General features: G+C 48.8%; 1 protein-coding gene across 2 annotated transcripts in view; it reads right to left on the minus strand.

Moving 5' to 3' along the window:
- ARHGAP22 (Rho GTPase activating protein 22) overlaps positions 1 to 14,196 on the minus strand; it is a 233,645-nt gene that overhangs the window by 219,025 nt on the left and 424 nt on the right. The window lies entirely within an intron of this gene.

The following is a 14,196-nucleotide window of genomic DNA, read 5'->3' on the forward strand; positions in this document are numbered from 1 at the left end:
ACCTCCTTTTATCCAGGCACTTTGGAAACATTCATTCCCAGCACTCCCCTGTGAGGTTGAGAACTACATGTTCACCCTTACTCTATTCTATAGAAGTTCTTATCCCGCAATCACCAACCATCTGAGCACCTTCCCCACTTGCCTTAAGAAACATTTCTACACATCTCCCACCTGCGGTTTGTCCTCTCAGCCTCTCCCCAGGGGGAGAAGCCTGTGCAGTGGAATGCCTGGTTTTGGTAGAGTTATTATTATTATTTTAAACTACACGTGTTGCTATGTAGTTACACTAGAGAAGTCAAGGTCAAAGCAATGCACAGATGCTGCAGGGGCTGCAAATATTGCAGGTGGTGCAAAGCAATGAATGTGTGGCAAAAATTGACCACTACAGATGTGATCTACATCGAAGGGGCCCTCCACAGAATGACAGGCAGAACTTCCAGAACAACAGTTTGGAGGTAGAAGAGCCAAGCAGGGGAGAGGAGCAAGTAGCATAGTCCTGAGATATAAGAATCTCAGCAATGGGGAAGACATCCAGGCATGAGACGGGAATGGACAAATCAAGAATTCTCAGATGGTGGATCCAGCTGTCTCACAGCTGAGATGGTGGGAAAAGGATCGTCTAGCCCAAGAAGCCTGAAGCAGCAGTCCTGTCTCCATCTTTTGGACTCTCTACTAGAAACAAACTTTGGAAATTCTAGGGCAGTGATTCTCAACACATGGGCCACTTCCAGCCCAATCAGCACACAGCTGCAGCCCATGTGACATCCTCATGGCCACACAGGTAGTATATATATATGTGTGTGGATGCAGCCCACAACAACACAGGGAGCTGCATATGTGGTCCACAATGGTGAACAGGTTGAGAACCACTTTTCTAGGTTAACTTCTAAGGCTGATTGTATATTTGCACACATTCCTGGAGGAGATGAGAGTTTTTAGTGGGACTCCACCAAGGGCTGGAGCCTCCAGAGTCCATCACTTGGCATGCTTTTGATACAGTCTCCCACAATATTCTTGCCAGCAAGTTAAAAAAGTATGTATTGAATGAATGGACTTTAAGGTGGAAAGACAGCTGGCTAGATTGTCAGACTCAACGGGTAGTGATCAACAACTCAATGTCTAGTTGGCAGCCGGTATCAAGCAGAGTGCCCCAGGAGTCAGTCTTGTGGCCAGTTTTGTTCAACATCTTCATGATGATCTGGATGATGGGATGGATTGTACCTTCAGCAAGTTCACTGAACTGTGGGGAGAGGTAGATATGCTGGAGGGTAGGGATAAGGTCCAGAGTGACCTAGACAAATTGGAGGATTGGGCGAAAAGAATTCTGATGAGGTTCAAGGACAAGTGCAGAGTCCTGCATTTAGGATGGAAGAATCCCACACACTGCTACTGGCTGGGGACTGAATGGCTAAGTGGCAGTTCTGCAGAAAAGGACCTGGGGATTACAGTGGATGAGAAGCTGGATATGAGTCAACAGTGTGCCCTTGTTGCCAAGAAGGCTAACGGCATATTGGGCTGCATTAGTAGGAGCACTGCCAGCGAATCAAGGGAAGTGATTATTCCCCTCTATTTGGCACTGGTGAGGCCATATCTGGAGTATTGTGTCCAGTTTTGGGGCCCCACTTCAGAAAGTATGTGGACAAATTGGAGAGAGTCCAGCGGAGGGCAACGAAAATGATTAGGAGGCTGGAGAATATGACTTATGAGGAGAGGCTGAGGGAACTGGGCTTGTTTAGTCTGCAGAAGAGAAGAGTGAGGGGGGATTTGATAGCAGCCTTCAACTACCTGAAGGAGGGGTCCAAAGAGGATGGAGCTTGGCTGTTCTCAGTGGTGGCAGATGACAGAACAAGGAGTAATGGTCTCAAGTTGCAGTGGGGGAGGTCTAGGTTGGATATTAGAAAAAACTATTTCACTTGGAGGGTGGTGAAGCACTGGAATGGGTTACCTAGGGAGGTGGTGGAATCACCATCCTGAGAGGTTTTTAAGGCCCCGGCTTGACAAAGTCCTGGCTGGGATGATTTAGTTCAGGGATCTCAAACTCAAGTCACCACGAGGGCCACATGAGGACTAGTACATTGGCCCAAGGGCCACATCACTGAAACCTTTTCATACAATGATACAAAAGTATAGTCAAAAATGAAAAAAAAAAAAGAAAACTAATATAGTATGCTATTAAAAGTCAATGTATTAACTTTTTTAAAACTGTAATGCGAAGAGGGGCTTTAATAAAATATAAACACTCAGTAATGCACCTCACTCAAACAAAACACCCATTTACTTTTAGTATTACTTTGATTAAAGCCTCCCCCCCCCCACTGCCACCGGCCCCACCCCCACTCCACCCCTTTCATGAGGCTCCTCCCCTCCCCTACTTGTTCCCACCCCTTTTCCGTCCCCATTCCAACCCCTTCCCCAAAGTCCCTGCCCCAACTCCATCCCGTCTCTGCCCCTATCCAACCCCTTCCCCAAATCCTCACCCTGGCCCCACCTCTTATCTGCTCCTCCCCCTCCCTCCTGGAAAGTCCTAAGTGCCGCCAAAAGCGGGGACACAGCGCACTCTGGGGGGTGGGGGGAACTTGGCTGCCGGTGGAGTTGGCCCCTATAGTGGGCTGCAGGAAATAACTCTGCCGGTCGCATGTTTGAGACCCCTGATTTAGTTGGTGTTGGTCCTGCTTTGAGCAGGGGGTTGGACTAGATGACCTCCTGAGGTCTCTTCCAACCCTAAACTTCTATGATTCTATGCCTATAGCACAGGGGTGGGCAAACTTTTTGGCCCAAGGGCCACATCAGGGTGCAAAACTGTATGGAGGGCTGGGTAGGGAAGGCTGTGCCCCCCAAGCAGCCTGGCCCCTGCCTCCTCCCACTTCCCGCCCCCTGACTGTCCCCCTCAGAATCCCTGACCCATCCAACCCCCCCTGCTCCCTGTCCCCTAACTGCCCCAACCCCTATCCACACCCCTGGCCCCTGACAGGCCCCCCAGGATTCCCACGCCCTATCCAACCCCCCATTTCCTGACCCCTGACCACCCCAGAACCTCCGCCCCATCCAACCGCCCCCTGCTCCCTGTCCCCTGACTGCCTCCCAGGACCCCCCTGCCCCTAACTGCCCCCTGGAACCCCCAACCTAACCTTCTCACTGCTGCACGCCACTGCCGCCCCCTTACCATGCCGCTCAGAGCAGCAGGAGCTCGCAGCCCCGGTGCCCGCCTGCAATGTTGCTGCAGGGGAGGGGGAACAGCACGGGAGGGGCTGGGGACTAGCCTCCCGGGCCAGGAGCTCAGGGGCCTGGCAGGACAGTCCCGCAGGCCAGATGTGGCCCACGGGCCATAGTTTGCCCACCTCTGCTATAGCACCTGCCTCCAAGCCTGCAATACAGGCAGCACTCCAGATAGATATCACAAAGGGACTGGTGTGTCACAGCGGGCAGTGACACCCCACCCTTGGGTCACTTATCTTTTGCCCTTTCCTAGTGCCTTTCATCCAAGCACTTTACAAACATTCCTTCCCTCTCAGCACACCCTGTGACACTGATAAGTGTATGGTATCAGGGGGTAGCCATGTTAGTCTGTATCCACAAAAACAACAAGGAGTCTGGTGGCACCTTAAAGACTAACAGATTTATTTGGGCATAAACTTCCGTGGGTAAAACACCACTTCTTCAGATGCATACGTGTATTATCATCCCTATTGTACATGTGTGGGGGTTGGGGCGGGGGGTACTGATGCCTAGGGCTATGGAGCAAATGGATGGCAGAGCCAGAAAGACATCCAGGAGTCCTTACTCCCAATCCCAGCAGCCAAAGGACTACACTGACTCCAGCGGGAGTTTTGATCAAGTAAGGAGTTCAACATTGACTCAAGATTTTCAGTGCCCCATCCCGACAGGCCACAGTCAAGACTAGAACCAGGCAAAAATAATTTTTCACATCCTTTGAGAAATTTGATATTCGGAACATTTTTTCCCACCCTGAACTGGGACAAAGTCAAGATCTCAAACTTTTGCAGGCCAACAAACTGAAGAAAAAAAAATTTGGTTGGCGGGGGGGGAAGGAAAGAAGTTGGTTTGGTCAATCAAAATATTTTGTTTAGATAATTTTGAAACATTGTGTTTGATTTTGACCTTCTTTTTTTTAAAAAAAACTTTGATAGAATAAATTAAGTTGAATTTTGAGATAGAAAAAATCATTTTGAACCAAAATCCCAAAACTTTTTCTAAAAAAGAGAATGTCAAAGGGAGCCATTCCAACACATTAAAAAAAAAAGTTACCATTTCTTTGTGTCAGGAAATTTGTCAGACTTTACCTGTTTCCATGAAGAGTTTCAGTTCTGACAAATCAGTATTTTTCCATGAAATGACCAGCCAGACAGCTCTGTTCAAAACTCCAGTCAGTGACAGATCACAACACAAACCTCTCCCCTAAAGGGTGAATGATTCTAATCTAACATCAGTTCTGCCTTGCAAACTCTTCCTCTGTTCACTTAACCCCTTTCAGTGTGCAAATGTAGGTGCCGTTCTGGGAATCAAATTTAAAAGCAGCCTTGTCTCATTGAAGCATAAATAATTCTTACCGCATGCATTTAGGAAGCAGGATGTTATCAGTTACTTTCCCAGATCCCACCAACAAAGCACTAATCTCTTCCTAAAAGGGATTATTAAGCAGATGTTTATACGGAAGAAGAGGACCAACACACGCTAGTCAAATCTGCTGGACTTTAAATATCTCGATGCTCTGAAGAACCACAAAATAGCAACTAGCTAAATCTTCATCCTGCAACAGACTGAACTGGTCAATGGCCTACGTGAAAAGGGTCTGAGTCCATCTCCACGGCCCAAAGCCACCAGCACAACTGGCATCAACTGCATCTTTTGTTTATACTCTCAGCAGGTTAATTCTGAGCACACATGGCAAGGAGGTGTGAGAGGTGTAAATCAGCTATTACCACTCAAGAAAGATCTTGGAGTCCTTGTGGATAGTTCTCTGAAAACATCCACTTAATGTGCAGCAGCAGTCAAAAAAAAAGCAAACAGAATGTTGGGAATCATTAAGAAAGGGATAGATACTAAGGCAGAAAATATCATATTGCCTCTATATAAACCCATGGTATGCCCACATCTTGAATACTGCATGCAGATCTGGTGGCCCCATCTCAAAAAAGATATATTAGAATTGGAAAAGGTTCAGGAAAGGGCAACAAAAATTATTAGGGATATAGAACGGCTGCCTTATGAGAACAGATTAAAAAGACAGGGACTTTTCAGCTTGGAAAAGAGATGACTAAGGGGGGATATGATTGAGGTCTATAAAATCATGACTGGCGTGGAGAAAGTAAATCAGGAAGTGTTATTTACTCCTCCATAACACAAGAACTAGGAGTTACCAAATGACATTAATAGGCAGCAGGTTTAAAACAAACAAAAGGAAGTATTTCTTCACACAGTCAGTCAACCTGTGGAACTCTTTGCTAGAGGATGTTGTGAAGGCCAAGATTGTAACAGGGCTCAAAAAAAAAATAAAAAAACAAACAAACTACATAAATTCATGGAGGATAGGTCTATCAGTGGTTATTAGCCAGGATGGGCAGGGATGGTGTCTCTAGCCCCTGTTTGGCAGAAGCTGGGAATGAGTGACAGGGAATGGATTACTTGATGATGACCTGTTTATTCCCTCTGGGGCACCTGGCATTGGTCACTGTTGGAAGACAGGATACTGGGCTAGATGGATGTTTGGTCTGACCCAGTATGGCCGTTTTTATGTTCTTAACAGCAGTGAAAATGATGGTGCTTATATTGCTGTGATGGCAGGCAAAGGGTTGCCAGCCAGTGACCACTGAGGGGAGGGGAAACCTATGGGGAAAGGAATCCTGGCAGCCGGAATCCCCTCTCCATGAGCCTTGCAATACCAGCTGTCAGCAACATCGGTGCCTGTAATGTACTCATAACACCTTGGCTAAGTGTATCACATTCTCCTCTAGGGGCTGCTTGGCATAGAAGTTAAGAACCTATTACTGTTACCAGCTGTCAGTTATTCTCTTAGCCCCTTCCCAGCTCTTTGTTCTATGCCCAGAAGCCCAGCTCCCCTTGGAGTGGGGGTTTGTGGTCCCAAAGTCCCTCTCAACTCAACTTCCTCTATGAAGAGCACAGGTTGGGACCACTGGATAGTGCCAAGTTCCCCTTGGCCTCTGGTCTGGTCTGGTCTGGTCTGGTCTGGTCTGGTCTGGTCTGGTCTGGTCTGGTCTGGTTCCCTCAAACACCCTCCTCCAGATCCAGGGAAAAACTGATCTTAGTCTAGCCCTGCAGCTCTTCTTATACTAGCCTACTGGGTCCTGATTGGCTGCTTCCCACACAGCCACTCTAGGCAGCTTGGAGGACCTCTTGCAGGGTACCGAGGTCTCCAGCAGGGGGCCTCCAGATGTAGTCCATCCCGTCACATGGGGTCCTCCCCCTGTAATGACTGAGCAAGTGTCAGGCACGGAGGGTCATTAGGGTGACCACCTATCCCATGTTTTACTGAACCATCCCTTAGGGTGACCGCCTGGCCCTTATTTTAAGCCATGTTGAAATGTATTAAGTACCATTTTAAGCATTACATTGAAGCTTACGATGACTGTACTATATGCTTGAGGGCAGCAGAAATGTACACACATGAGAAAAATATCTGCTGTGCTACGGGAAGTGGTATTGCCCTAAAATGCCCCTTAAAACAAAGCTGTCCCTTACCTTTCATGTGGTTTTCCCTTATTTCCATCCGACAAAGGTGGTCACTGTAGGGGCTGTGCTAGCCGCTGTGGCTCATTTGGCCAATGGTAGGGGGAGCTACTGAACAGAGAAGCCATAAGCCCTGGAGGGGAAGGGAAGGATAGGGAAAGGCCCCAACTGGAGAAGAAAACCCTCTCCTCCCTCCGTGGGGGGGCAGGGTTAGAGGTTTCTTATAAGAGGGAGCAGAGCGGAGATGCTGAGGAGGAGCGATGGCACTGACCCTGCTGCTCCCCAGGGCCGCCGTGTTGGTGGAGGATGGGTGTTATACACTGTGCTCTCCCCGGGTTCTGTTTGAGCCATGCTGAAGAAAACTGTGCTTGCAGGGCTCCACCGTGGACCAGGCCAGAGAAGCAGTCTTGCGGCTTCCTTCTCACTCAAATGAGGCTGAGGGAAGCTCTGACTGATGCACTGACTTTGGGACCTGGCAGGACGGACCTGAGGACTCCAGTGCTGTCTCCCTGGGCTGGGCAGTGTGGTCCAGTAGTACCCTAGCCCTTTATATCCACCCAGCAAGCTGAATCAGCAGCTTCACCCAGGCCTGAGCTGTGCCAGCAGCCCACAAACTGGAGATGCAACTGTGAGCTCACAGAGACTTATGGCTGGCCATCGGCCCAGCAGGTTGGTTATGGATGGTCAGCCGTAATAAGAGGAAGAGTGCCCCCTTCCACTGCTAAAAGCATCAGGAGCCTGGTCCTCCTCTTTACTGGCTGGTGGGATAAACAAGAGGTCCTCAGGCAGGACACTGCACTGAAAGGGAGCAGCAGGAGGTGTTGGTGCCTGGCTGAGGAATGTCAGGATTGGGCCCTTTATCTGGGCTTGAGAGCTAGCCCTGCAGGTAGATCAAGGAGCTCAGATGAGTTGCAGTAGGACTGGCCAGCCTGCCTGATGGCCGAGTTTGGCAGCTGCAGGAGATCATTGGCTGCTCAGTGCTTCCGCCTGCGGCAGTGATTGCTCTAGCACAACCTTGCGCTGGTCCCGCCTCAGCCCTGCTCTTGGTTCCTGATTCCAGCTCTGACTCCTAGGGCTGGTTCCTGACTCTGGCTTGGACTGTTGGCTCCAGTTTCCTGTGCCCTCAGCCTAGTTCTAACCATTAAGCAGGACTGCCAGTGCCTGGGTCTGACAGGGAGTTCACAGGGCTCCAGCACCCACATTTGACCGGAGAAATATTGTCCATGCTGGGTGTCTCCTACCTGCCTCCTGTCTCCCCCAGGAAAGTCTGTTCTCCACCCCTCCCCCCATCTAAAGAGGTAACGTGCTCACAACTGCTCTGACCAGTGAGCAAATGTGCTGCTGGGCTTTTTCACATCTTAAAAAGTGATCCAGTGATGAGCAGGGCCAGGTACTTTCCTCAGCACTGAAGGATTTTGCCTGAGATCTGCCATCATTATCTTCTGTATTGAAAAAGCCCTGCCTCCAGGATGGAAGGCCGTACTTCCCAGACCGCAGCGCTGTAAGGAAAGGGAGAGAATGTGGACATAGGAGGCATTTTTCCCCTGCAGTCCCTTATTTTAGAACCCAGGACTCTCTGATTACTGTAGGTAAAACACTGCAGATGAGAAGAATAATTCAAAACCCACTCAGGCCTAGCCAATATGAAGGATTTTCCATTATGCCCATTATGCTTTTCAATCTATAAGGTTTTACTCCTCACATAAGTCCATACTGGGTCTTATGAATAGATAATGTGCATCCAACTGCACGTTTCTGTGCTGTATGGACTTGATTTAGTGGGTGTAATGACTGTGACTCTGGCAGACCATGTGCCAGCTCATGCCAAGGCCTCTAGGCCTCACTGAATGCTGACAAATGCAGAGCTGGAAACCAATCTGGCTCACCCGTGTGTTAGCACTGTTAAAACAGATGTTAAGTTGATAAGACTATGTTTAGACTTGATGAAATGCTTCTAGGATGCTGCATGCATTGATCTCACTGATCACATCTGTAGTCCATGGTATAAAGTTATATTGAGGGTTTGGCATCGTAAGTCTCTGTAACTGAGTAACTCACCAAACAGGAAAGAGGCATTAATTACATGTAAAGTGCTGGTCCTGCCGACAAGAAGGGCCATTGAAACCAAATGAGCCATTGTGAAAGATCAAAGGACAAAGACTTTGCTGAAACCCCACACACATGCCCATGAAGAGGAGATGGCGCCATGCTTGTTCCATCTGCTTGAACTCTGGGGGAAGGGAATAAAAGTGCCTGATGAGAAGAATTGCTGCTTAGAATCTGGAGAGGGCAAAATTTCTAAGCATAAGCAAGGGATCCCCAAGCTGCTTGGCTTGGGTTAGCCCTAAGGGACATATAGAACTTGCATATATTGCAGCTACTATCAACTTTTGGAACTTAAGACTAACTCATTTGTGTGTGTACAGGGCCGTACCTAGCTATTTTGGTGCCCTACGCAGCCCCCTGTGGGGGGGCTGTGGGGGGCCCCAGGCCTCCGCAGGGGGGCTGTACGGGGCCCTGCCCCAGGCCTCCATAGGAGTAGCGGGGGGGCTGGCCCCAGGCCCCTGTGGGGGACCGGGGGGCCTGGCCACTTCCTGCGGGAAGAGGAGTGACCCAGCTCAAGCCTGCTCTGCTCCCCTGGCTCCCAGGCTTGGGGGGAGGGGGAAACCGCCCCCCAGCACTTGCCGGTGGCGCGGCTGGGAGCCAGGGGAGCGGAGCAGGCTGGGGCCAGGTCACTTTACTTACCCATGAGTGCAGGCCCGACCTCTTCTGGAGTCCTCAGGGGAGTCGGGGTGGGGCTGCGGCGGAGCAGGGGTGGAAAGAGGTAGAGCAGGGGCTGGAGCAACACGCAGCTGCCCAGGGCCCTAGGAAATTTGGTGCCCCCAATTTCCTGATGCCCTACGCAGCTGCGTATTTTGCGTATGGGTAAGAACGGCCCTGTGTGTGTATGTTCACCTGCTTTAACCTTGTAAATAACTCTCTTCTTTTTCTTAGTTAATAAATCTTTAGTTAGTTTACTACAGGATTGGCTACAAGTGTTGTCTTTGGTAAGAGATATAGGGTGCACTTGACCTGGGGTAAGTGACCGGTCCTTTGGGAATGGGAATAACCTGAATATCGTGATTTTAGGTGCAAGGGACCATCTATCACAAAGGCAGACTCGCCTGGCTGGCAAGATAGAGGATGTGCCCAAGGTGACTGTCTGTGACTCCATGGTAAGACTGTTATAGTGCTTTAGGAGTTCACCGTTGAAATCTAGTTATAAACCAGTTTGGGGTTTATGCCCTGGTTTGCGACAGTCTGCCCTGAGGTTGGCACTCACAGGGGTGAGCCACTCTAGACAGTTTCACAATGACCACTTTGGCAATTCACTCTAGCAATACAATGTAGCTTTTGTTGCCTGTACCATCTTTCATAGAAACCAAGAGCTGGACTCAAGATGCCAGATCCAGGTCCAAATTTGGAACCTCTCTCTTTCCCCTCCCTTCCCTTCCCCCCCCCGCCCAACTTGGTTTGGGACCATCCTAAACTCAAACTGTATCTTGAAATATTCTAGACTAAGTAATAAGATTACAGAGTTAACTGAACAACCCTAGCCGTGGGAGACCCAGACACAGGCAAGGGGGGTGGAATAGGCTTTCAAAGGAGATTTGGAAACATGTGGAGAGCTGCTGAAGCTGAAAGATACGAGAAGGCCGATTTGGATAGCAAGGAGATACAGAGAAACCTCTTGCATCAACACCGAGGGGACTGTGTGAGAGGTCAGGAGGGAAGCCAGGAGAAGGAAGTGGATTTCAGTAGGCAGTCTCCCCAGCTAAGCATTTGTGGCGCCTTAGAGACTAACAAATTTATTTGAGCATAAGCTTTCGTGAGCTACAGCTCACTTCATCGGATGCTCATGAAAGCTTATGCTCAAATAAATTTGTTAGTCTCTAAGGTGCCACAAGTCCTCCTGTTCTTTTTGCGAATACAGACTAACACGGCTGCTACTCTGAAACCAGGTAAGTATATATCAGGATTGGGTTCAATATCAATAGGCCTTTTGTTTTAAGCAGATCCGGAGTTCCCCTTTAAAGTGTATTGATACTGTCTGTGGCTGGATAATACCCAAAGCACATGGTAAAAATCTCCTGGACAAATCAATGGCAGTCTTGATGCGTTATACGGCATTGAACCATATTAGATTTAGGGTCTGCCTGCTGGCTCCTGGGTGAGTTATGAAATAGGTTGGGTACAGGCTAGCCTATGTCTAGTCAAGAGGGGTCCATGAGACCAAATCCACCTGTGAACAGGTGCCATTCCCAATAACGCCTACAACTGCTGCATCAAAGTCATATTTATCCCCCTTCCCAGGATTTGGCTTTATTACTGACAGCAGTGGAAATGGAATATAAGCCCCACGTATGCTTTGTCCTTAGGCCTGGCTGTTCTGAGCACTTCCTGCAAGCCTGCCCTGCCTCTTCTAGTTTTCTCTAGCCAGACATTAGACCCATCATTCTTAGAGTCCTAGGTCCTGGTGAAACTAACACTGCAGCTGCCACTGAGAGTCAGCAGATTTTACACTAGGGGGCTACACTGCGGGGGGGAGGGGGGGAGGGGGAGTTTCTAACTAAGAAATGCAACTTCCACTACGCTATTCGCGTAGCAGAAGTCGAAGTATCTGAGTTCGAGTTATCTGGCCGTCCTCGTGGCAGCGAGTCAACCACGGCGGCTCCCCTGTTGACTCCGCTTACTCCTCCTGCCGAGGTGGAGTACAGGTGTCGATTCGGGGATCGATTTATTGCATCTAGTTGAGACACGATAAATCGATCCCTGATAGATCGATCACTACCCGCCAAGCCGGTGGGTAGTGAAGATGTACCCAGAGCTGTCTGCAGGGTTCTAGCTCCTGTTGTCCCACCCTGACAGTAGGAGATCCTGGTACTCCTTTGCTGGATCGTAGATCTTGATGCCTGTTACACCACCGATACCGCATGGACCCTTGTTAGCAATCTCCAGAGAGGCCAAGGGGACTGACCTCCCATTTCCCTCTTGGCCCAATGCTACAAAGGGTTCATCACCTTTCAGGAGGCGCTCAGCTTCTTCAACTCCTGGGTAGGTCAGAAGGAGCAGAGGGCACTCTGGCACCTTGCAAGATTCGGACCTCCTGCAAGCAAGCCGTTTGGCCCAGGGTAGCAGCACACTGAGGAGGAACTGCGTGGGTGGGAAGACTGCCCTCCTGTGTTTGCACACTGTCCCAGCTCTGTGGATAGACAGAGGACCCTTCGTTTCCAGGGCCAGCAAACCAGCCCCTTTCAGAAGTCTGCAGTTGACTTAAAAGAAGAATCCTGTTGGAGCATGGCTCTTACTATGAAAAACAAATACGAACAGAGCCAAGGTAGCTTACTGTCCACCAATTCCAGGGCACCACAGAACTACAGCAAAGTCCATGCATGTATCACACATGGGGATCATGTGCAATACTCACCCCAACTACACCCCTGTTAGTTGAGTGCTAATATAACTTATCTTCAAGATGAGCTGAAAGAAAGGTTACGTGCTAGCCTCGAACTGGGGCGTGTGTGTGTGTGTGGTTCCCTTCCCTGCTCTGCCACAGACTTCCTGTCTGACCTTGGGCAAGACACGTAGCCTCCCTAGCAGTAAAAGAGGGATCATAGCACTGCCCTGTCTCACAGGGGTGGGGGAGTGGGGTGAGGACAAATACAGTAAGGAGTGTGAAGTGCTCAGATACTACAGTAATGGGGACCATGTACCGTGGTAGATAGGCAGCACTGATTGGAATGCAAACGTCTCCCAATGCATATAAAAAAATTTGTCTAACGAAAAATCAAATGCATATGTATTTACTATGACAGGGATGGTACACATGTATTCCCAGAGCTCCAGATTGTAGACAGGCTCTTTATTTTAAGGAACTCTGTGTTATTCAATGGACTTTGGGTGTTTAAGGACGTATGCATACTGTACTGTGCTACATGTATTTTACTGTATGAATCACAGTAACATTCACCTAGAAGCGCTCCTCTCTGAATTACTGCAGGTAACTATTAAACCATTACAATGTTATCCCTTCTTTGTAAACAGCTGGCAATTTCCTATTTTACAAAGCTGGTGTGCTTGAAGAAAGCTCCTGGCTGGTCTACTCTGAAAACTTACGTCCACACCCCTGAGAGATGTAGCTATGCAGACCTATCCCCCAGTGTAGACAGTGCTAGATCGACGGAAGAAGTCTTCCATCGACCTAGCTAACGCCTCTTGGGGAGGTGGATTAACTATAGCAAAGGGATAACCTCCCCCTGCAGCCCATCGCTGTAGTGAGTGTTTACACTGAAGCGGTACAGATGTGCCACTGTAGCGTTTGAAGTGTAGACATAGCTTCTAAACCTTAGGTTTTCTTCCACACTTCCTGACTGCACACTGATTCAAGTCTGAATGATACTGATCTAGTCTCTATTTCTGATGCCTCTGAGATTGCCACGAGGCTGTGAATGGCGAGGATGCTCAGCACAGTCTGCAAATGTGATGTCAAGCTCAGAGCTGCTACTGCAGCACGAGATGACACAATGCATCCCCTCTGCTAGAAGATATCCATCTTAAGGGAGGGAGGGTAGACACAAGCCATGGCCAGAGGACAGCAGTTCTGTAACATGGTGCTGCCTGTGCGCCATACTTGTGCAGTTTGCAAATCTAAGCTTCTGCACTCTGAGCTGTTTCAGATACAGGACAGGTTTCCCCTCCTTTGTCTTCTTCAGCAGCAATCACTGAGTGACTTTCCCATTTCTGCCTGCTGAGCTGGAGGGATAAGGTGCTAAGATACTTGCTGACAACTACTTCTTCAGGATGCTTTGGGCAAGGCTACCGTACCACAACTGTCCATCTGATCGTATTACGTGTAAAGATTCCACGGCATGTTCTGCACCAGAACGGTTCCAGAGAAACACAGTGTAATGAAATATGCACACCTAACTACACATACCCTTTCTTAGACTCCGGACAGATTAGAAGTGATGTACAAGTGATGCAGCTCTAATTCCGAGCTGAAACGGCACACAACGCTACTGATCAAAAGACCAACTCCCCTGCTCATAAGTCACAGGCAGAAAAGAAATAACTCATTTGACTAAGTGCGGTTGCAAGAATAACTAACTCACTCTGCTAGTTTAGTGTAGTTTAATTTGGCAATGGAGCGTAATTGTGCGATGGCACACTCAGCAACACCACAGCAACTCAGCTGACACTGCTTTCACAGATTCATGGATTCCAAAGGCCAGAAAGGACCATTTGTGATCATCTAGTCTGACCTCCTGTATAACACAGGCCAGAGAACTTCCCCACAATAATTCCTAGAGCAGAGCTTTTAGAAAAACATCCAATCTTGATTTTGAAATTGCCAGTGATGGAGAGTCCACCGTCACCCTTGGTAAATTGTTCCAAGGATTAATTACTCTCACTGTTAAAAATGTACACCTTATTTCCACTTTGAATTTGTCT

This window comes from Chelonia mydas, chromosome 7, assembly GCF_015237465.2.
Source record: "Chelonia mydas isolate rCheMyd1 chromosome 7, rCheMyd1.pri.v2, whole genome shotgun sequence".
Lineage (NCBI taxonomy): Eukaryota > Metazoa > Chordata > Testudines > Cheloniidae > Chelonia > Chelonia mydas.